The sequence below is a fragment of the Temnothorax longispinosus genome, chromosome 9 (assembly GCF_030848805.1).
Source record: "Temnothorax longispinosus isolate EJ_2023e chromosome 9, Tlon_JGU_v1, whole genome shotgun sequence".
Classification (NCBI taxonomy): domain Eukaryota; kingdom Metazoa; phylum Arthropoda; class Insecta; order Hymenoptera; family Formicidae; genus Temnothorax; species Temnothorax longispinosus.
Genome location: NC_092366.1, coordinates 2653496 through 2677524, shown reverse-complemented (window position 1 = coordinate 2677524; position 24029 = coordinate 2653496). Strand labels below are relative to the sequence as shown.

Genomic DNA, 24029 nt, shown 5'->3' with positions numbered 1-24029 from the left:
ATATCGCTCCATCGTTAAAAAGAATCATCGTTATGTTAATAATTTTATATTTAATATTATATTTAATATTATATTTAATGTAATTTAATTATTCATACGTAAAAATTTCTAATAAGGCTTCTCATGTCCCCCTTCTCAATCTTTTTTCAATTAAATTTAAATTAACTGACAAGCTTTTAAAAAAGTGAATTATAGCATATTTTTGGTCGTACCAAATCCTTTAAGTTTTCAATATTTTTCCGAGATAGAAGTAAAATATCTGTTAAAAACAAAAAATTGGCAATGTATTGATTGTGGTGAAAAAAAAATTAAATTTAAAAGCAGGAGGCAACACTGCACTATCCTTGTGGTTGACAGATATTATTATCAAAATACGGCAGCGATATATATAAAAATTGCATCAGTCGTCGTTTCTTAGTGACAGTAGATACACGAGCGGGTTCTAACAATAACAGATGCTTTTGCGAAGCGAATTGGCACGAACATCGCGACGGGAACGTCCAACTTTTCGTCGGCAGGACGTCGCGAACGTCGCGAGCTCAAAAGACACGGCACCGGCGAGGACTATTACGAGAACTGCTAGAATAAACAGGCGCTGGTTTCTTTCGTAGCGTTAGGCGTTAAGAAGGCATTAACAGCGCGCGACCTTGCACCTTAACACGCGCGTTACCTCGTAATAGCGCATGCGATTCATAATAGTGAACGCCGCGCTACGGCGGCGGTGACGTGTGAAAGGAAAATTACGGAGATAAAGTAGACGTAGCGGCGCTAGCGCGGAGGTGAATCCTCCTCTCTTCGTTATATCCTCAGGATAACGTCATAATGCGTCGTGGACGTGGAAAGCAAACGATCGAAGGAGCGCACGGGAGGTGAGCGCGCGGAACGACGCGATACAAAGAGACAAAACGCAAGTCCCGTCCCGGCGGCCTCACGTGCGCGCACCGCTCCCTTCGTGCACGGGGATGACAATGCATCTGCTAACTAGCAAAATGCTAATATTTACTTAACCTCGACGTAGGTGGGGAGGAAGGTAGTTGCGCTCTCCCCCCCCCCTCTCTCTCTCTCTTTCTCTCTCTCAATCTGATGGAGATTTAGCGAAGACGCACGCTGCAACGACAAAGAGAAAAGGAACGGAGAGGAGTGACGCAGCAGCAGCAAAGTGCGCTGCGTATCCTCGACGATATTTTCCGTCGGTGGAGATCGGCCAGCGTAAGCTCACTGCCTACGAGCCTCACATGGAGAAAAACATTAGACGAGTATACCCGCGCGCGATGATTCGGCGGCTTTCGCGTTCGCGAGCGAGCGTATACGCACGCGGGCACGTGAAGCCGTGGAAAAGCAGTCATCAAAGCGGCCTCTTCTTGCTCATCTAGCCTAGTTTACAGTGCCCGCGATTTATTTACTCGTACGTGAACCCTTTGCCGCGCCACACGTAAACGCTCGGTCCAAGTCGCCGCAGGCGCAGGAATTCGCTTCTCGACAAGCTGTACGAGCCTTCGTTAATCTGTTAATGTTAGGTCCAGCGTTAGGTTGCATATAAATGTGCGAACGTAGATAGATACGTCAGAGAAACCAGAATAAGCGCGATAAATTGCATTATTTGCCTCCTAAGTCCGCGTTACATTTCCGCGAATTTGAATTAAAAAATTGCCGTAAACAAGAAGTTATCTTATAAGATAATTTTGTGACACGAGATGTGGCTTCTACTTTCTTTTAAAATCTTATCTCTACTAACTATATGTCAATAAGCAATCATTAGACACTATTAAGTCAATTTTTTGTTCATAACGGTCCAGATAATATTAACTTAAATTTTAAGTTGTCGCTTTATATCTTGTGAAATTTTCCATAACCATCCTCTTATTTTATTATACATCTTGATCTCTTTATTGAAGAACTATAAGTCGAGAGCTAATCGAGAATAGTTTCCCACAATATAAAAGAATATATACTATTCTTCTCTTTTCTCTCAATACAACTGAATTTCAGACAGTCGACAGGATGATCCGAAACAATGTTCTCCGTGTGTGTACATCTAGTACAAGCTCACATCATCGCATCGGCATTAACCAGGATGCGAAAATCGCCGAGGCTGGATTCCCGGATAAGTATCCCCAGTTGAGACTAACGAGCCGCCTTTAACTTCAGTCATCCGCGAGCGAAACAGCCGTCGACACGTCACGTTCCATCGGCACGTTTTACGAGCGCGCGGCGAACGCTTAGAATTTCGAGAGGCATGCGAAAGATTGTTTTCTGGATCCTTGGCACGGCTAAGCAACTAAACGAAAGAGAGAAGACGAGAGAGAGAGAGAGAGAGAGAGAGAGAGAGAGAGGGGAAGACAGATAGAGAGAGCGAAAAAGGATGAGGAGGAGGAGGACTCGCGAAAGGTTTTCCTTCGGGTCTAGGAAACGTCCGGATATGATAATAAGCGAGGCTCGCGCCAACGTTGTACGTCGAGCACGATCCGAACCCCTCGGAGCTACGTACCGGGCCTCTCGCATCAACGGAGAGAACCAGTCCTCTTCCCTGAAGTCGCTGTCACGACCACCGGGAACGTCTCTGTTCCGCGGAACGTCTTTTAAATCTCCTTGCGCCGCGCCGCGGCCGTTGCGAGAGAGAGAGTCACGCCTCTTCGATCCGTTCCGCACAATATGCACCCAATGCTGGAGAGGCGCGCATCACCGAGAAGGTAGAAAGATTTCTAGTAAAACCGACTCACTCGCTCGCGCGCTCGCGCTCTCGCCCGTCCGTTCGCCGCATGATGATATTATTCTACGTAACGAATGCAGCTGTATGCCAGCCTTGGGAAACGCGAGTAAGTACCGATAAGTCGGCCGGCGAGACGTGGACGTTCGCCGCCAATGAAATGCGTCGTCAATAAATCGGTCTAATTAGGAAACATTAATCAGCAAACGTTTGGTTTTAATCCTCGCCGTTAAGAGGCTTACAGATTATAAATTCTATAAATTAATTAATGATATTTAGTATTTTTTATCCACGGTAATCTGATAACAAATAATCTTTGATCATAAAGAAACGAAGATACTTTTTGTAAGAGAGAGAAGAAGAAAGTTAAATAAAAATAAGTTTTTTAACCCACACACAGCTTTATCATCATCTTATATACTTCGTGTAGATGGATTTGAAGTAAAGAGGCTTTCCTGGAATGATTTTCGTAAATTAGCATAATGGTGTAAACGAATAGGCGGTTACTACACATTGAAGAGCGGTGTTGTGTCGGAGCAATTATTAAGCAAAAGTACGGGAACGACGTGCGAGAACAACGCGGGCGAAAGAAGGCGGTCACGAGCGCGTCTTCAGGCGCCTCGAAGTCTTCAATTGCGCAAATATCTCGGGGAGCCCCCGATGGAAGGAATTAACATAATGCCGGGAAGCATTAGGCCAGTGAGCGCAAATTGTGTGGCGGGCATGGAGCTCAAAGAGGCAATGAGATGTAAGATGGAGAAAGAGAAAGAGAGAGATCGAGAGGAAGAGAAGAGTCAGCAAGGAGAGAAAGAGGGAGACGAAAAAGAGAGTCGAGAATGGTGGGTAGATAGGTAGGTAGGCAACCGTAGAGGAAACCGTACTTGTCCGCGTCAGCCAAGGAAAAGTCACCAGGGTGGTTAGCGAAACGAACTTGATCTACGCATCCCGCTTAACTGCCGCTAATCGGTGCCGGTTAACGGAAATAGATGTGTCGGATTTCCACTCCGGATCTCGCCATATAGACTCACGAGATTATTCATCCAGGCTTATACGAGCAGGATATGTTATCATGTTAGTCTCACTTTGAGAAAGCGAAGTTTTTGTTTACGAAAATATGTAATATATTCACCTTACTTATCAACTTCTTGTTCTATAGTTGTACAGAGAAAAATGTACGAGATGCAAATATAATTAAGCATTGGATCTTGTAAATGATATATTACAAAAATTATTTTGCAATATATTTATACTTAATCGATTCTAACTCGAAACTTTTGTATTAAAATAATAGAAGAATTAGAGAAAAATGTTTCTCTCGACTTCAATCTCTTCTCGTGAATCAATAGGCACGCTCGTTATCGCGCTGGTATCTCACGGCAATAAGCCTTATAAATCAGAAATAGAAAAATCGGATTTTAAGACTGATCATAATGAGCGCAATTAATTCTCAGTGCGTCTCTCTTTATTGGTTTACGCGATTAATATTCTCAAGCGAATCGTGGACGTTTTATGAGACGTAAACTCTAAGTGCACGAAGAAAGGAGGAAAAAAGGGAGGAAGCGCATACGAAAAATTATGGCGGAAAAACACCGAGTTGTACGCTGATAAAGATCGAGATTTTATCATCCTGAGCAAATAACGACGTCGCATCATGCAATAATGGTAACTATTTATCATTTTTGTCATATGAAGGCGTAATTAGGCGATAATTAGGCGTAAAAACGAATCGAAATTCAGAGAAGTAATGCTAATAATGAAAAAATTAAAGATTCTTCATTTAGGTTCCTAATTTTTAAATATTCGCACTCTGTCTAAAAAAATATCAAGAAATTTTAAAAAATATTAAAATGCATTAAACTCACTGTGGCTGCTTAAAACATAATTTAAAAAATTTTTGATAAAATTGAATTGCACCTTTTTTTAGTTACGGAGAAACATTTCTTTATCATCTTTTGAAATTAGTTGCAAGTTCGTATTTAATTATTGCGTTTCCTTTAATTAGTTTGCATTTGATTTAAGAAATTTTCCTTCAGAATTATGATCGAAAAAATATAATAAACGTAAAGATGAAAACCTGTTAAAACAAAGAGGCTATTCTAATTTTCGTGTCCTCGATCGAGTTCACGGTCATAGGCGAGCCGATTCGCGCAACACGCGCTAACGGTAGGCCGACGCGCGAGCCATCGAAAGTCCTTCTTATCCAAACGTGAAAGTGTTGCGTGAAAAACAGGTTATTACTGGTTATTACGGGTAGTTACAGGTGGTTACAGGTAGTAGTTGGGGGGAGGGGGGCAGAGCGTCGGTGCTCCTTCGCACTTCCTAAAGGCTGTTTCTCGGCCGGAGCGCCGAGTGCATCGCGGCACCGACCCTCCTTCCCTTTTCGTGACGCAACGGCATCGCGCTCCTTCTTCTCGCAAAGCCACGAGGCTGATTCCTGCGGTTCGGTGCCCAATATCGCCGTTGTGCGACGACGACGACGACGACGACGACGGTATACGTTTTCGCGGTGTAACTGACCTGTCTCAGGGAAACCCTAGTTGCCGCGGTACGGGAGAGGAGAACCGCAGACCCGTTCGATTCTTTCTTTTTCCTTTGGCGCCGTCTTGCCGACTAACTGCAATCCAAATGCCAGTCGCATTGCATCGACGAAAGCGGCCGAGCAATCGGCGAATGTCGCGAAACATCGAGCGAAAGAGGGAACATTTCGAGCATGAAAAGCTCGTCGAAATTGGGGATTCAATCTTTGTTAGATCGAAACAAATAATTATAATAAAATATTATTATAGTTTGAAAATAGTACTATACACAATTTGGAAGTTTTGTATATGAAAATGTGCAGTTTCTCACACGTACACGCAATATAACTTTAATATTATTTCAAAATTATATTTGTAACATAACAATTATCTATTTTAAAATTATTTTAGCAACATTTTCCAACTCTAACTGCCGATAAGTGGCTTCTTTCGTCGCGTTACTCCCCAGATGATCCTTCCCAGATTTCCGAGTACAGCGCTCATAAACCGTCGCTCCCGGGTCAACGATCTCACGAAAGCGGCCAACGTCCGCTTTCATCGAATCCATCGAATTTGCAATCGAATTTGCGACGTCGGCTCGTTGCTCGTCGCCCGTCTCCGACACCGATCGCCTGAGAATCGGTTCGCGATGCTGATGCTGGGGCAGCAAGCTCACGACCGGGAGAGACGACGCGACGCGGAGAGCGAGCGGTAGTAAATCTAAATCTCATTGCGCGGTCGTTTATTCGCGAGGCGGCAGGGTGCGCGACGCGGGGTAGGGGCAATTATGGAAGCATGAATATTTATGGAAACCCGTGCACCGTGTAATCTTTACGAGACAACGGCTACGGGACGTCGCCCGACCGACCGGCTGGCCGATCGCCGCGGCGCGTGATGCTTCACGGTTTACTTTGTCGGTGCGCGCGCTCGCCGAACTCAATTATCCTCGCGCTCGCACTCGTAAGACGTAAGATGGTGAGACGAGACGAGAGAACAGAAGACGAGGGGACATCTCTCTGTCTCTCTCATTTAGGCGAGAGCGAAGAAGCTAACAATAAAGATCGATTCCTCGCTTAAGCAGCTACCTCTACACCGTTAACGATAACTATAATATTCCGAATGCGAGCTTTCTCCTATACAGTAATATTATTCGTTACGAACAGAATTAATAAGGAGAGATATAATTAATTTTGAGCGCTACCAAATGTATAGGTACAGAGGGAAAAATTGAAGTCGAATGCAGTGATTTAAACACAGAAGAAATAGACCGTAGTAGATTTCAATCGATCGGTTTCGAGTTCGCTTCGCTCTCAATATAATTTGGAGATGTATTATAAAACATAAAATAAAATAATAATATAATTGAAATAATTGAGATCCTGAAATAACTGAGAATAAAAATTAAGTAATCGAGTTAAAGGAATTATTCTAATTGTATTGTAGTAGATGTTTCAATTTAAGCATTAGCTTTTATTTCTGGTAAACATATATGTATATACTTTTTCATTTTCCTAGAGATCTTTCCATTCTCAGTACCGCGATTTATATGAACAATTAAGTTAAATGAAAGTAAATTTATAGTTTTTTTTTAGAAAATATAATGCTATGAATGTATCTCATGATTTATTAAATATTTTTTACGCTGCGCTTCAAAGCTTTTTCAAGGAATAATTTTAGGAAGGCAAAACGATCCGTTATTAAGAGAAAGTTGCCTTCAAATTTTATTTTATTATTCATTATCTCTTTCTCTCTATCTCATTATGCTGTACCCGTTTCTAACGCGCCCTAATGCAACCGTTTATTTCACTCCACCACCTCAGGGCCCCGGGCCCGATTGCAAACGACCGAATGATGGCGTGCGGAACGTCGCTACCGTGGATCATCCCGCGTCTCGTCGTCTCTCTTTCTCAAGGCACAGATATACACGTAGCGAGCTAGTTATCCCCGTCACGTAATCGCACGCGATAAAATAGCCCGCGGCCCGACAGAATGGTCCTCGCATTTACGACGGGCGCGCTCGTCTTTTAATGACCGCTCCGTCTAATTACTACCCTCGCCCGTAATATGTAATGATCGCTACGCCCGCGAACGCGCGCCCGTACTTCGTTTTAGAATTAGTGGCATAATTGCCCGGTCGCGAGTTGGCGAACGGTTTATACGGCGCAATTGGCGCGCCGCACGTTACGCAATTGTACGAGCGAGCAAGTACTTATCACGAAATGCAGCGCGCGAGCAGCATGCATCGTTCGCCTTTTTTCAAGGGAGAGATTTAAACCACAACTTAATGATCTTACTCTAACAGATTATAAATTCCGAATTACAGGCTCTAGAGAGCCTCGATCTCTCGTAGGGAAGAAAAATTGTTGATTTATGATTGTGCATGCGTGTGCTCTTGACCAACTTTGCTCTCTACTCGCGAGTTGCTTAATTGAATGTCTATTTCAGTTGCTTGCGTGTTCTGTTTCTGTCAAAACATTTTAGCTCTTCTGTTATTACAAAACTGAAACCGATATTAAAAATTAAGATAGTATATTTAGAAAGACTAAATTAAACTATGAAGAAAAGAGATAGTACAAATTATGTTATATCGATATAATTATTGGTGATGTAAACAACACCATTTGTGTTTCTCATATCGAGATAAGTTGTTGAACATGTTACGAGAAAGAATTAGCTCACCTACGTAATATTTTCTCCGATTACTTAACGTATACCGCAATCGCGAAATAATGCTATTATTACATTCGCTTATTCTGCAATTAGCACGGCCGTTACGTAGCTTGTTTTACTAATTAGCGTACTATTAGAAGGCCGATCGTCCGCTTTCAGACTCATTCAATAGCAGTCATTGAGAGCGAGACATGCATTCTCACTCTTAATGGCGTTGAACGCGGAAATCTCAATTATTTCTCACGTAATTATGATTATTATTCCCGTTATTGTTAGTTTAATCATCAGCTTGCTTCCTGATCCGTATGCAATTTGTCAAGTTGATGAGATTCTTTATAATTGAATGTGTGGCGCAACTTTTGCTGTAAATGCATCTTAAGAAATTAAAAGACAGAAGATTTACTTTTTTCTTTGGCATTCTGTTGTGAATTCAATAACCTGTTACAAATTTAATTCCGCGTATGGATGTGTTTTATCAATAAAATAATTTAGAAAATAATTCTATAATGATTAAGATCGAAAAGATGAAATAATTTCAATGATTTTATATAGTGCGTCAAAAAATTGCTAAATATATTCTCTCTCTCTCTCTCGAAGACATTAAAAATATATATAGAGTTTTAGATAAAAATATAACAAATAGCCACTTGTTTCATAAAAATAAAATCACATAAAATTTCGAAGTATAAACACCTTATTGAAATAATGAACATAATTAATAACAAATGCAAATTTTTTAAACGCGATTGCGGTATGAACGTTAATTACAGTATGACTAGCAAGTTTGTAAAACCATACCGTGCGTTTATCTTCGATTGTGCCTACTGACATTTAGGAATGCAGCTCACGGGAAGATCTCGCGGCTACGAGCGCGATTACTGATTAAAGCCCCGGGATAATTTCGAATTATCCCTTTTTCGTCTCGGAAACGCATTCCTTGCGCCTATCATCTCCGTTCGCGCGTTACGTCTATAGGCCGCCGCCTCCACCAGTCTACTAAGCACGTCGTAAGTCAGACGGCGCATTGTTCCCATGGCGGTGCACCGTACGTCGGCCGCGGTCGTATCGATACGGGATATGCTTCGCAGCCAATTATTATTGCCATTTAGATAAGGAACGCAGTTAGTTAAGGCTGGAGACTTCTAACGACCGGGCGTACGATGTATGCGCCTCGCTCGAATAGAACCAGCCAGCGATCTAGAAGAGAGTACAATGCGCCGAAGCCCCCTTCAAAAACTAATACGTTAAAGAACTCGTGCGACGATATGCTTAATCACACAAAGCAAATCTGACGATAAACCAAGTGGAAAATCTATATAAATTTTTGGTAAGATTTAATAATTATAAAATTTGTTTTTTATTGTTTTCCTGAGAAAAGTGATCGTCTTTTTTTATAAATGAGTTAAATTGAACAACTGCGAATATATAATTATTCATTGGAAAATACAAATTATTATATAGTCTAAAAAAGGAAAATAATTATTATTAATCAAAATGCAAATAACTGAGTGTAAACCAGTATATATTTCTTTCACTTTATTGTTAAGATTCTGTCTCGATAGTTAAGAACCTTTTTGAATTTCAAAAAGACAAGAAGTAAGAGTATTTGCAATGATGAAACGATAGTAATTGTAAGAAGTTCACCGCGAGAGATGCAAATTCTAAACGAGCGCGATTATAGTAAGAGGGGATTTAATTACGGCGAGAGGAAGACACCGGGAATCGGTGCTTCGAATCTCAATAAGAATTTCGCTCCTCGTTCGCGCTTACTGATTACGGGGACTTAGAAGCGAGTCGAAGGAAAGTTTAGCGGTTTCTCACAGTCCGGCGAAGACCGTGATTTCGAGCCGTGCAGTCGAAGTAATCCGCATTTGAGACCAATTCAATCGAATTTCTCGCAACACCTTTTCGTCTACTTATTGCACCACCAAGAAAAAAGCTGAAAGGATGAGTATTCGTGCCACTGAAAGGAAAATTTTCTTCTCGGCGTAATAAGTGTGATTGAGAGAGAGAGGGGGAGAGAGATAGAGAGATAGAGAGATAGATAGATAGAGAGAGAGAGAGAGAGAGAGAGAGAGAGAGAGAGCGAGAGAGGGAGAGAGAGAGAGAGAGAGAGAGAGAGAGAGAGAGAGAGAGAGAGAGAGAGAGAGAGAGAGAGAGAGAGAGAGATCGTTACACAGATCCGTGCTTGTGTAATATGGGCGATATCTCTCTTCATCACCGCCATATCTTTCCCGCTTGTATTTTTTTTAACACACGTGATTCTCACTTCAATCTCTGCTCATGAACGTTTTAGCACGAATGGCATCCCGCTCATTACGTCGGTCGAATGATAAGAGGGGTAATTAAATCCCCTTTTATTAATCGCGCTCGAGAATTTGCATCCGACGAACTCTCTCGCGGTGAATTTCTTTACAATTACTATCGTTTCATCATCACAAATACTTTTACTTCTTGTCTTTCCGGTGTTCAAAAAGTTTCTTGGCTATCGAGATAGAATTAACGGTGAAATAAAAAAATATATATCGAGCGAGACAACTGCAAGATTAAACTATGTTGTATAAATCACTATATATTTATTTGTTTTTCTATACTTGTAAATTTCTTATGTCAATTCTTATGTCACATAACTCAAAGAAATTTATCGAGAAAAAAAGCTTTAGGGTCATATGTTGCAATTTTAGCCTATAATATCTCTAGTATCTACTAGTTTAATATTTCTATTTTCAATTAAGCTTTCGATTTAATTACAAATGTATTTGATATGTATATAACGAGCGATTAAAATTCCATTTAATAAAGTTAAATAGATTAATAAACAAATTTTAATAATGAAGGTCTTTATCTCAAAGCAAAAGACATGAATGAGTCGAATTCTTTCAAGCATAGTGGCGACATTCGATAGTTCGCGCAGAAATAGAGTCACTGTTTTCTCACGACGCGGCAACGATGCTCGCAAATCTCCCACTTATGAAAGCTATCGCGCTTTTTACGGGCCGAGTAGACGAGAGATCGTCTACGACAACCGGGTTCCGGGAAGACGGGGAACTCCTCAAGGTATCGTTCTACCTCCCCTGTACACGGCGCAGATCTCATCTCAACGAGCGCTCACGTTACTCGTAGAGTATACTAATTCCGGGAAGATCCTAGGCGATGATCCTAAACGGACGCTTTCCTCATACGTGACATTTGTTTGCCGCGGCGAGAACACTGTCTGCCGCTCGCAGCGAGAACCGACCACGCTGATTATCGTGAGCCAGTAGGGAGAGGATCGACGCAATTTAACGGTGTTATGCATCACTGAGTCGAGCACTGTATTGCAATTTTTCATCCCCTCGATAACGCAAAACATTCGATCTATCCGATACCCCGAGATACACAAGAAATACAAATTTACTCATTTTTTAAAGCTTATCTCTCAGGAAAGTTGTACATAATTACTCACGTATAGTCGCGGTTATATTTTCTTCATTTCATCACGCGGTATTTTCTAATATAAAAAAAAGGAAATAGATTTTAGTTATTACAAGTATCTCGTACTCCGAGTTACTCGATTATTTCCACAAGAACACACGTAAATACCACGCCATGTTCTCTATACATCCGTCTGGTGTTCCAAGTCTTATAGTTTTATGAAATAAGAGACCCGGGGTACACGCGCTCGTGGACAGCTAATTAAACGTCCGCGCGATGGCCGGGGGTTGTGGTCGTCGTAGTAAGCGAATAAATCGCGCGCGTGTCCGTGCGGTGTGTTCACGTGCACGCGGGGCCCTCGCCGCGTCGCTATCTCGATAATAGAATGATCTATCTGCGGCGAGAGCGGCAACAATGAACGGGGAGCGCGGTATACCTATATACCGCGCGCTATCGCGGCCGAGGTACGCGTGGGCATTTGATCTGAGATAGGGGGAGGGAGAGGAGAGGGGGAGAGGGAAGTAAAAAGGTATCTAACCCAACAAATAACAATACGATATTGCCCTCACGTAGCCGAGCATCGAGGGCTCGGGATCGGTCATTACGCGCCGCCCGTGGGGTGCTCGGTCGCGGGTTAGAGTAAATGCACCAGTGAATGACCGGTTAAGGATTATTGTTAGGTCGGCCAATTTCTTTGCTGAGCGGAGATATTTCGCGCGGAGCGCGATTGGTAATAAACATTTGACGCGATATTTTCTATATAGAGTAAGTTTTCTTTTATTGAAATTTAATATTACCCCAACATTTTACCATTTTCGTTAAATATATTTCATTGTTCTTAATAGCTGATGCTCTTCAGCTTAGAATTTTGCTAACGTAGAGAACTTTAAAATTAAAGATACAAATAAGTTTTATTACCCATTTGCTGCACCCTCAAAGAAATGTCTTCGTTTATCTTGATAAAAAATTATTTTAATCTTCGACAAAGAGTACTATGTGTTAATTAAAGCTCCAACTATTATCGAGTATATAGCACAATTATCTTTTAGCTACATGAAGTTTTAATATTTCCAGATCGCTTAATCATCGAAAATAAATAACGCCGTTGTAAGATAATAAGATCAACGGTAAATGACCATGATAGATATCTAATAGAACGCTTTACTTTGTAGATAATAATTGATGATATTGTACCTCGAGTTTTAAAAGAATATACACGTATCACTTTATACCACAGAAATGAGAAAATATGTACAGCGGTCATTTATATCGATGAGCGGACATCCCATTGATGCATCCACCGTATACCACTACCTTCGATACGCACATCCTAACACGAACCTGACCTCTGGGGATGCAACAACGGACGCGCGCGAATATAATGCACCCATCGTCCTCGCGCGCCTTCTCTATTTGCCTCCTTTGATCCATCGCCTCTTTCGTCCCACCGCGTGTGTGATCCGCGGCACGTTTTCAATAGTTAATGTACCACGGATGAAGCCCCGTTCAATTACTCGCAACACGATATCATAGCTATTTATTGTGGTCTGGCCGAAGCCGAGACCTCTCCCTTTCCCTACGCTCTATCACTCCCTTTCCTCTTTCTTCTTTTAGGGCCCCACCACCGTCTTCCTCCTGATGACGCGGCCACGGTTACGATTCTCGCTATACGCGTTTCCACCCCGCCATTACTAGACGCGCATCAGGAAACCTTTATCCATTGTCCTTCCCGTGAAACTCCTTTCAGGGAGTCGCGGAGGATTTATTCCGGCCGTCTTCACTCGTCGGCGACGACAGATACATTATTCATCCGCGCGCGCTATAGGAACTGTTCGAAGATCATTCCGAAGTTTATTATCCGCACGAGGAAAACGTTTTATCGATTTTCTCCAAGCCACCGTCCGCGCAAACATTAACATTGCATTCTTAACAAACAAAAAAAAGAAAAAAAAACTCATGTCGCGCACGGGTTCGAGGATATGATTTTCCACAAGCCTCGCAAAAAGCACGACATTTTGCCGGTCGTTATCCCGCCCGGTGGAGGAGGAGGTTTTACGCTCGTAGCCGATATTCCGCGAATTTCCGAACCGGAGGAGAACCTTCTTCATTGCGGGGAAGATTATCGAGGGCAGATATCGGGCTGTGTGGTTCGAGTCTCTCTATTCCGCTGTTCGCGCTGATCGGCGTGGCGCGGCGTGCAGCATGGCGGGCGGCGTAATGGACGATCGTTCACGGACGGTCTTTCACACGATAAACAATCGATACCGACGTCCTGTCGTTAATCCGGAATTATCGTCCCGAGGCGCGGGACGACGGGGAACGTGGGGGTCTAGTGCGCTGTTATCGAGAGACCAGGAAGCAATTGGAGGCCCTCCGCGCGCGCGCGCCGCTCCATGCCTTCGAGTACTTGCGAGTACTTGGGCGAACGCGCGCGCGCATGGATTCCTCGATCCCGATTGCCTGGATTCGCGCGTTTTCGAGCGAGGAAAGGGTCCGGTCGAGAGAAATTCCGCGTCGTTGAACCGGCGCGATTCCAGCCGGGGTTTCGAGCCGGGGGATCGCCCGCGGTTATTTTCCTTTAAATATCTCGAAGGGGAAAAAAAATAAGCGGCCCGACGAGCGCAGCAGCCGACGGCCGGCTGTGTCATTCGGCAAATAAACGACTTCGTTCCGGGTGATCGCCGAGGTGTCTCCCAGTGGCCGACGGTAACATCCATCGCGAGATGCAGCACTCGCGGCGACTCACGCCGCTCTGTCTCGATCGCATCTGGTTCCTCTCGACTGAGGTTACTACCGGTTCGTGCCGGGCGGGAGTGCCAATAAATCTTGTAAAGGCTCTTGTTGAGTAATTCACGACGAGATAAAAAAGGCGCACGAGAGCCATCACGAATAACGGTACAATATGATAATTGAGGGAAAATTAGTGCGAAAAAATAAATTTGTAAACTGAATTTTTACAATTTATAATAAAAATCGTTTCTTCGATCTTTCAGTTTTGAATCAAAGTGTAACTCGATCGTAGAATATCTTAGAAATTTTAATTCTTATCTATCTCTTTCTTCTTTATCATTCTTTATCAATACATAAATAAATTTTTCGTTTTTTTTTCAAGATTGAGTAATTTCTTAATGATGTATCGAAATAACACGACGTTACATCAGTTAATAATTAATTCCCAGGATTTCACGTTAATGTAGGAAAAAAAAAGAATGAATTACCTGTGATTATCGCAAGTGATTATTGCACAACACACAGATATGTACGTGATCATTACAGGCAATCGTTAACTAAAATTAATCGACCAAAGCAATTGTGCAATTAGATCTTACTCGTTGCGCAATATCCAACGCAAACAAGCATCGCTTTTTCGATACCGATAATGTAATTATCGCACGTAAGAAAAAACGCGAAATGGAATATAAGAATAAATTTTATATTTGTAACGAATTTCGACGCAAAGAAAAGATTCAGGAGAGCCGAGAGCCAAATCAACGATTGTTAATGAGGCGGCACATAAAAAAGTCACCCGACATATTACGAGTATAACGTTTGTTATCGAACGAGGTACTCCACGAGTATCTCGGTTCTCATTAGTATCACCCGTTTTCTTCACTCGCTTCCACCGCCCTTAACGGCCCGACCGCCTAATTTCGCAATAATGATGCTTTACTCGCGCTCATAAAGGCGCCGGCAAGTGCATTAGCTAATGAAGCAATCTTTACTGATTGTCTTTAGTGCCTAATTTTGCCAAACATTCGACGCCGTTCGTAACGTTCGTCTAATACTTCGTGCTCATGCACGAATAGACGGGTGTATGATGATCCATTGCGATAATACATATTTTGGTTTTTAAAGACGGTAAGAAATTTTGAAACAAAATTTTGAAAAGAACATTAATCCTCACATGATCGCGTCTAAAATTCAGTGCCGAATATATTTCCAAACTAACTTATTCAAGAATTTGATTTAGGATTTAATTATCCCACAGTTAGATTAGAATAATAAAGTAAATATATATATCTATATATGTATAATTAATATCAGAATTTGTTCTGTGATCCATAAAAATTTAATCTGTTCTGTAAAATAATAAAGAAACAATTATATAAGAATGCATTATCTTGTTTACATAGCTAGTTTTTGCATACAAATCTAAATCTGGAATTAAAATCTAAAAGTGGATCGGAACACCTAAATCTTCTAAATCTCCTAGACCGAAGCAACTTGCTTGAAAAATCTAAATTCTTTCACCAAGCGAAAGAACAAGGACAAAGATCGGCGAGGGGTATCGCGAACGATCGGCTACCTTTTCCGGTAGGTGGGGTAGAGGCAATGCAGATTAAAAGCGAAAGGAGAAGACATGGCGGAGGAGACCCTGCGTGCCTGCCGGGGATAGACGTCTCTCTTGACGTCTTTTTCAGAGATGCCCGTTCGCGAGAGACGACGGCGGTGGATACCGCACCACGCGCGGGAAGAAGAGGCACCACTTCTTCTCCTACTCGCGTTGTGTTGTATCTCAACGTAGCACAACGATGGTTTCTCACAGGCCATTACACGGACGGCGGTCATGTGCATCGCGTATATACACCGACACGTGCACACCGCAATAACAATAACACAACGGTGCTCAGGCTATCCGTAGAGAGAGAAAGAAAGAGAGAGAAAGGGAGAGAAACAAAAGGGAAGTCAGTCTTGAAGCGACTCCGCGCGAACAGAGTCCAGAGCTGCCGGGAAGTTTGCGGCGGTTTCTGGAGGATATAGTCTGGGTGAGATAGATAAGGGGTTAAGAAGGTTTAGCCGTGAGATCGCGAGGTTCTCGAAATAGTTGTACCATTAACGGAGTCATCCCGTGCGAAAGCACCAGCGCGGCTTTCACAGCAGACAGACTCGCTCGCACGGTCCACGGTATCTCGCGGTAATTGAGATAAGTTTCGGTCATTTAGCCGCGAATCTCCTTCCTCTCGGCTCTCATAAATCGAATGTACTTTGTGCCGCGAGTTGAAACGCATACTTCGCATATCTTGAAACCATTCACCACGTTAAAGTCCAGAAGAATTAAACGTCGCATCATTTCGATAGTTTAAACTTGAACCGAAATAAATTAGCGAGAAATAAGTCACCAATGTGTGTTTCCACATTTCGAGAAACAAAGAAAGTGAAAGTATTTTAACATAAAACTTGAAATACATCTAGACAAGTCTAGGTTCAGTCTAATATGTTTTTATTTTTATAAAAAAAGAGAGAAAAAGAAAATTTGTATACCTATAATATTTTTATTTAGTGTAAACTGATCTACGTGAAAGTTTTCTTCCAGTCTTCTGTTTTTTTAATAATTAATCCTACTATTAATATAAATCTGAGGATTCATATACATATGAATGCTTATGAATACTTATAGCAGCAACGCACATTCCGTTCAACGTCCTATCCAACAGCTTCAACTAGATCGTCCAGCCTACGCGCGAATTAGCCTCAGCGTATCAATGAGGACGCACCGCGCACGCGATTCCTGGAACGCGATCGCGAGCAGATAAGTTCGAGCCCCGGAGACCTAAACAATGCCGGATATTCGTATCACTTGTGGAACATAGCAGATAGCCTCTTCATCTCCACCTCCTCTTCCGCCACCCTGCGCTCCCCCTTATATTCTCCCTGTCTCTCGCGCGCGGTGCATTATTCTTGCCGCGGGGAGTCGCCGACAAGGCAGTCGCCGATCGCAATTTGCCGATACGATTCTACCTGCCACATTGCGCGCCGGTTTTCTCTCCCGCTCCCTTTCTTTTCTGTCTCTTATCCCTCCTCTCGTTGTCTATGTCCGTCTTTAACGTTCTGGTCTAGGTCGGGTTAAAATCCTCGCTTGGGGTCGTACGGCCGGTCGGTTTGCAGCCGGGTGATACGAGGAGATACATCTCTCCCTCGGTAACTATGCATAGAACATCCTCTAAGCAACGAGTCTGGAGTATACATCAGCCCGGTCAATATACATGCGCGCGTGTATATGTGTATGTATATGTGTATCACACTAGTCGCGGTCGTGTACACGACGCCGGGTGTACCGGCCGACATCGGCGGGAGACCGGCAAGGAGAAAGAGATACCGGGGAGATACGGTCCTTCTCGCAACTAACCGCGGCTCAATTACCTATTCGCTCCGTACCTGCGAGTAGCGCCGAGCAATTCAAGCGAGATACGACCGCGCGAATTAGGATACCGTCTGTCAAAGCGAATACGAGATAAGGGGGGAAAAGAGATGTTTATTATGCCTGCTGGAAAGAGAGAATCTTTCGAGGACGTTTGTCAGGCAAAATTTTTTATAATACGAGAAGAATCTCGAAGTACGTGAGTCAGGCTAAATATGTATATGTGTGTTCGCTTACTACATATTTACTACATAACCAGATATATCTCTATCTTAGTTATTAAAACTCGTACTAGAAAACAACAAAGTAACAAATTGATGCGATTTTTCCATTTTTCAAAACATGTGTGTGAATCACGTCAAAAGTTGCTGTTGTTATTGTCGTATAAGAGATTTTTTAAATTAATGATTCGATTAATATCACTAGCGTGATACAAAATATCACGACAAATTTTTAACAGCCATTTTGTCAAGCATAATTAGCATAAGCGTGTATTACGTGTCCGAGAGACGAGCAGTACGAAGGAGAGAGTCTACACAGACGAAGGCAGAGGCTGCGTGCGAACTTGCAAATAAGCTGTCGTAATCGGCAGCAGTCGACCAAGCGACCAGTTATGCGGGAAACGGCGCGGGCGTGCGGGGCATCTCGTCACGATCGGAATAATTAATATTCATCGACGTCGCCGAGGCACCTACCGGGGCGGTCATTCTCGTTAGAAGTCGCTGCGAGCTTCGTGCGTATCCCATGCGCGTCTCTCTCATGCGTGCGTTCTTTCGCGTCTCCCGAGGCGATCGCGAGCGCTCGATAAAGTCCCCGTTGTCCGGCTCGCAGTGTCATTTCATCAATTATAATTATTCCCGAAGGCGAAATGAGAGTGCGAGCGCGCGCACGCACGCAGGCACCACCGCCGACCGCGCTGAAGAGAAACCATCACCCATCCGTGGACGTTCCAATGCCGGTTCGCACTCAAACAAGCGAATTGACATCGGAACGCGAAGAAATATGTGGTTTGAGATCGTAATCATATTTTTTTCCTAACTTGGTAATCAGAAAGTTTGACAGGATACACATGCAATTAATTTTTTTTTTATTTCTTCTCTATATTCTATGTATTTTTCGTTCCAATAATGAATTGATAAAATATCTTTATACTTACTATGAAAAATATTATATAAGCAATATTTTGAAAGAGCGTACAATTAACCAGACGTACCAAATTTAAAATTCTTAGAAAAAATAAAAAAAAATATGAGAATGTTGAAAGATATGTACAACCGATCATTGAGCCGAAAAAAGTTCCCATCGACATTCTGATCGATATTTCAATTAAAATATTTTAAAAATGCTTTTAAGAATAAAAATATCGTTAGAGTAAGTTGTGACAGAAAAGATTCTGCTTTGAGAGACATAGTTCATTAATTTAGGATGAATTATACACACAAAAGATTAAATAAATTTTATCTATACGAGTTTAGTTGTTAGTAATAAGTTTCCTACAGTGATCATTCATGTTCAGAAGAATTGTATCATCGAAACTTTCTCATAAATACAGTTGTGCACCATATATACTCTAAAGAAAGTAAAATGCGAAAGAGAGAAAGAGAAAGAATCCACATCTTTCTCCCTTCATGGCGTACCGTTAATTATTAATGGCCGCGATGGTAATCATCGAGAGCGAAAGTATATTCGGTATCCTTCATCGGATATCCACCCTTTTCTCACAGTCTGTTACCCTTGTACCTCAAACTTCTCGATAGTGTTATTAGCCATCGATGCAAGACGAAAAGGAGAACGACTACAGCAAAGTTCAGAATTTTACTCCGTAAAAAATTTTGAAACGAAAAATTATCCTCACCCTTTTTATTTTTAAATATAGATTCCATTTTAACAGTTTAATAAGAAAGAAATAAAAACTACTGTAACTATAAAATTAGGTAAGGATAAAATCATGGATCTTTCTTTAAAGATATAAATTACATTTTAGATCTTGTTGAATATTCACGGGAGAGATATTATGTAACCGGGCAGAGCAAGCAATCTATAAAACCTTGTTATGCGGAAGTTATGCGACGAAACAAATTCCAAGAAGAGAGAAGGAGAGTTTTGTGAATAAAAGTTACACAATCTACACGGAATGAAATAAATTCCTCAGCGGAACGGAAGCCACAGGCTATATAAAATATGTTATATTATAAAAGAATCTGCAGAGTGTTATCTATAAGAGGTGTCATAATATTCATAAATGCTTTAACCAATATTGTGCTCATTGAATTATTCCTCGATTAATTAATTTTAGTCAACGCCACTTTAACTATTTGTTACTTATTACGTCATATTGTACATTTCAATTCATAATATTCATGATGAATATTGATTGAAAATTACTTCAACCTTCTACTAAAATCCGGTTAATTTTGCCTAATTGTTCGAGGAATATGTCCTTAGAAGTTGAATCTTCTTTCTAAATCGATATCTTCGATGTTTCCCATCTCGTAGATCTCATCGCATTTGAACAGAGGGAAATTGGAACGGAGGGATGGCATCGCATAAAAATAGTAACGGATTCCTTTTAACGCATGGTAGCGCGATCTTCTCCCAGATGGGCATTCCTGGTCAAACCACATCCCGTCCTCCGCCGGCGATATTCAAGGTGGTTTCTTGCGGTGCGTCCTCTCCCTCTTTTCTCGTTCCTTTCGCTTTTCTCACCGCGGTTATTTCCAACTTGACTCGCTCCTCTGCCCCGCGAATCCTCTTCTCTTTCTCAGTATGTTTGGCCACTATTACGCAGTTGCACGCGCGCGTGCATCGGCGGACCACTATCGCGGTCTCGATACGACAGGGGTCTCAATACCAATTACGCACCCCGTTCGTTTATTTTGCGGCTTTGCGCGTTACAGATCTTACCGTAATGCCCTTTTGTATACAGCGCCAGGATTCCCTCGTCGCTTCCCTATTATATTCTTGCATCTCTGATATTATACCGACGTAGCCTACCATTTCGTCTCTATCCTATTATTGCCTTACGACTGAATCAACATGATATAAAACGTTATAATACCAATTAGAGATACTCCCCACAAATATAAATATTTGTCCCTTTAGCTCCAAATTGAACAGTTAAAGTGTTACAATATAAATGAGAATTTTATAAACGTCGGACGAATGAAAGATTAATACTTTTCTGCAGTGAATAACTTACTATATATGTCTATTTTATATTAGTGACTGTAAATGCAAATATTTCCAATTTAAAAATAAAATAATCAATCATATATCGACGGCTTAAACCGTTTATTATTATTAATTTGTTATATTATTAGTAATAATAATATAATATAATAAAATTCGACTCTTTTTATTTCTTCTATTATCATATATGACGACAATAGACGTAATTTACTCTTGTGTGTTTTATGTTTTATCTAATATAAAAATATAATTATAAACTTGATAAAAATAAGCATACAATTTCATTGTCTTTCAAATATTAAAAATCGTGTGTCAGACACGATACTTAAAATACTCATAAGTCATTCACATTCTTAACAACTGGCATCTTTTGACTGACGGTGCGGGACGAAGAAGAGACTGAAGGTGGAGACTACTTCCCTTCGTGAATGTTCAATCGAGTGGGAAAGTCGTTGGCACCACCGTCGTGAGAAATACGCGTCAAACGCAGAAGAGCGAGAAGACGAGGAAGAAACTCGATTCGCTCGTGACCGATTTTCTTTGCCTACCGGCGGCGACAGCGGCAGCGACGGCGGCCGCTCGCGCGCAGATGGCGGGAAGAAAATCTGGAAAGGAGTTGGGTGGCGGGACAGGGGGACCGGGATGCCAGTTAACGTCGTAAATCGCATCCCTCGGAATTTATGCGTAATCTACGGTGACCTACGGCGAGCGGTTTAATGTTGCAGAGTTATGCGCCGGGGATACACTCGCGCGCGCGCGCGTTAGCACACGCTTCGTGCCACACATGACACGTATACACACGCACGCGTGCATGCGTACGCACTTAGGTATACGTAAGCGACCTAGCCCAATCTCGGCGGCCCACGCCGAGTCACAGAAGGGCAAGGGAGTAGCTCCGCGCATAACGCATTCCCCGCGGACGAAGAAGGCAAAGAAGAAGAGAGAAACTGAGGAAGAAAAGGAGGAGGATGAGGAGGAAGGAAAAGAACGCGGCGAGGAGGAAGGCCACGGTATAAGAGTTAGCAGGGCGGTGCGTGGGTCACAATGCCCTTAGGCCCTTCCTCCTCCCCCCTCTCTCCCCCTCTCCCCCCTTCCTTTCTATACCGGAGACCTCAGCTTTTTCTTCGTCTTCAGCATCAACTCGACCTCGTCCTCGTCGTCACCGTCGTGGTCCTCCGCGACCGTCGTCGGTGCGCGCAGCGACTCGTTATGGAAAGCACACGGGATATTGTTGCTCGTATATATGGAGAGTACCAGGGAAGCGCATCGGGCTTGTACTATGCAGATGATTCCGCGATATGGGCTATTCATTGTGAGTCATTTAAGAGTTTATACGCGGTCGGTGCACACATCTATATACACGGCCGCGCCGTGATATGTTATTATATTGCGTATTGAAAGCTCTCCGAGGTACACGGCATATTGCACGCACGAGAGAAAGAAAGAATTGGAAATCCGCGCCGGAAACGCAATATGCTCCTTTACTCTTCTGATAGTACCCAAAAAATTACGATATCTACACAGATTCGCTATTTGGATCGATGACGCGAAATAAAAAGATAACTATGATCTCATTACAATAGTACACATGATAGAGATATATCTTTCCCCCTTAGTTTTTTCCTAATATATTATTTATTTAATATCTTTAAAATTTTTGTGATACACGTAGAAAGATATTTGACACTTTCCGGAAAATATTTGTGTTTAATTTTCTGTCATCCGCATTAAATCTGCACATGTGCTACTGAGATATAATTTATTTAAAAAATATAGAGGTTTTGTAATTTTGATACCTGATGAATATATGAAATATGTTTACAGCGCGTAAGATTTCGGGAAGATATTAAAAAAATTTCCCTTTTAATTTAAATAAAAGAGGAATTTCACAGAGATAAAAATATACTTTCAATAAGTTCATACGGACCATCGCGATCAACAATCTGGCGATTAACCGATAAACTCGAAAATACGATAGATTATAGGTACATGTCACACGCTCGCTATAGATTCATCCACGCGAGACATTCATGTTTCCTTGACGGTGTCCTGGTTTCACAATGAGAACTAATGCGTAATCGCACGTCGATCGCGTCAATTGATCAGATTAACATTCCGATTAGACGATACGCGGCGATACTTCCTGTGGAGTTCCCGAGCGCGTTACGTGCGGTATGTACCCGACGACGGCCTCGGCGGCCTCGACGGCGTCTGCGATTACGATCGTCGGCGTGGTCTTTGCCGGAATACCGATGAATAAACAGGGGAGAGTCGTGATAAGCGCCTGAAGCCGTAGCGCGCCGGCACGCATTATGCATGCGCGAGAGCGAGAGTAAATGACGGAGGTGGCAGCGCTGATGATGGTGATGATGCAAAACGCGATGATAATAATAACGACGACGTGGACGTCGTCGGGAATGAAACGGACACGCGTCTGCCTGCCTGCCTGCCTGCCTGCCTGCTTGCCCGCGTGCATCTTCGCGCGCGTCCTCCGCTTCAAGGGGGCGAGTTTTTCCAGGCCGGCGGGGCCCGTCGAGGCTTTGCGCCTACGATACATCCCGTGAATAGAAGTAGCGGAATGGAAGGCCGCGACGATCGGTCAATCGTGTGTAATTGGCGAAACGGCGATTAACATAAATGACGAAGGCAGGGGACAGGCACTTTTGTTAGTTGCGTCGAATGGATTCGATTGTATTTCGTCGCGCCGGAGTCTCCGGGAAACCGCGTGATCAACTGATCAATTTGAATTCAAGCTAATCTGCTTCATATGATTCGCGTGAATTTAATGTTACGCGATCAGATCAATAACATGTAATCTCATTTGATATTTCTTCTCATCGCATCATTTCGAAACCTTTTAATTAATAGTAAATGCATACAAATGCACGGAAAAAATTTAGCTAAGTCGTAAAATATGGATAACTAATGTTTTCTGCAGTAAGAGTTATATTTTTTGCAGCGAGAGCTATAGTTTAGCAATAGTAGCAAAACCTTTTGTTCTCGTTGCAAAAAAAGGTTAGTTATCCATATATTACGACTATTTTAGCTATAGTAGCTAATCTTTTTTTCCGTGTGGGAATTATGCTCTGTACGTGTTCTCCAATCGATATGTACACGAGATCTATAGAGACATTCGAGCTCAATATTGCAATGACATCAAAATGGAACTATTAAGAAGAAGTGTCGTGAAAAAACGCCAATTGTGGTCTAATCGATTCCTCTTGTCCACCTCATTTTCCGCGCTATAAATTCTCAGATCGGATAGCGGTTGGATATGATCCTCCGGGATCTGAGAAGTAAATTATGCTCGGAAAGGTTCGGATGAGAAAGTGGTAGTTATATAGAGATAGTACTTCGAAAAACGCTGAGTCGCTGAATGTAACATGCGATTTTT

The 24029-nt window shown here is 42.3% G+C and overlaps 1 protein-coding gene across 2 annotated transcripts in view; it reads left to right on the top strand.

Moving 5' to 3' along the window:
• Blo (bloated) overlaps positions 1-24029 on the top strand; it is a 110339-nt gene that overhangs the window by 81423 nt on the left and 4887 nt on the right. The window lies entirely within an intron of this gene.